Source organism: Monopterus albus, unplaced genomic scaffold, assembly GCF_001952655.1.
Source record: "Monopterus albus unplaced genomic scaffold, M_albus_1.0 scaffold163.1, whole genome shotgun sequence".
NCBI lineage: Eukaryota > Metazoa > Chordata > Actinopteri > Synbranchiformes > Synbranchidae > Monopterus > Monopterus albus.
The window spans coordinates 52,845-53,943 of record NW_018128043.1 but is presented as its reverse complement, the minus strand read 5'-3'; the positions used below and the strand labels follow the sequence as shown (position 1 = coordinate 53,943).

General features: G+C 41.4%; 1 protein-coding gene across 1 annotated transcript in view; it reads left to right on the top strand.

Moving 5' to 3' along the window:
* Positions 1 to 1,099, top strand: part of LOC109968811 (neuropathy target esterase-like) — a 16,022-nt gene that overhangs the window by 3,049 nt on the left and 11,874 nt on the right. The window lies entirely within an intron of this gene.

Here is a 1,099-nt window from a genome sequence, read left to right as displayed (position 1 = left end):
ACAGCACCCTGTTGAAATGTTACAATTTGTACATTTAATCATTTTGTCTGGCTGTCTGTCACCCCCTGGTGAGGGGCACTCAGTGTACAAACTCAGTGTACTCAATGAGTATGTGTGTGGTCCAAACCAGGGTTGAGCAGTGGAAACTGAGAAGACCAGGATGAGCAGCAGTAACCAGAAGACGGGAAGATGTACTGGCAGCAGGTGAGATGACAGGAGGGACATAGGAACCAGAGGATAGGGCAGGTGAGCAGGGTAGCTGTCAGTGTAGGAGTGAGCAAGGCAGCTGTCAGCGTCTGAGTAAATAGAGTAGCTGTCACTGTTGATGTTCCCTCTGATATCAAGGCTCCGAAGCTTGCTTCAAACTAGGAAGGATATTTTTCTGAAGCACTGTGCCGGAGCTTGCTTCAAATCAGGAAAAACCACATTCAGATTGAATCAGCTGACTGGTTTGGTTCGATAGCCAGAGCTTTGAAATGTTGGCGTGATACAAATGTATTTAAGATGGATGAAATAGCGCTCTGTCCTACGTCTTGTCAACACATTTTGGATTGCCTCGCTATGGAGCCATCATGGAAACGGTCACAAGTGTGGGGACATTTTGAATTGGTGCCACCGAATAAGGTAAATTATATTTCCAAAATGTAAGCCTTATTTTCAAGTCTGTTATTCAAATAGTGGATGTAAAAGTTTACGGTCCCCTCCGAATAAACACAGGAAGAATAAATCACACACAGATCTCATTGTGATTTCATAGGTACACTGTTTGCAATGTCCTCAGCAGCTGAGGTATAACAATAACAAGTCATCAATGTCAAGCATGAATGTCCTTGAGGAGCTGAACATTTTCATACCTGAAAGCATGCTGAAGTAGAATTTCCCCATTCATTTGAATGGGGCAAGATTTTCAAAATAAAGCTAAATATTTCAAAGGTATGAAGTTTAGAAAAATTCTGAAGCATGAATATCCTTGAAGAGCTGAACATTTTGATAGCTGAAATTATGCTGAAGTAGGTTTTTCCCGTCCATTTGAATGGGGCAAGATTTTCAAAATAAAGCTAAAGACTTCAAAGATATAAGGTTTAGAAACATGCTGCAT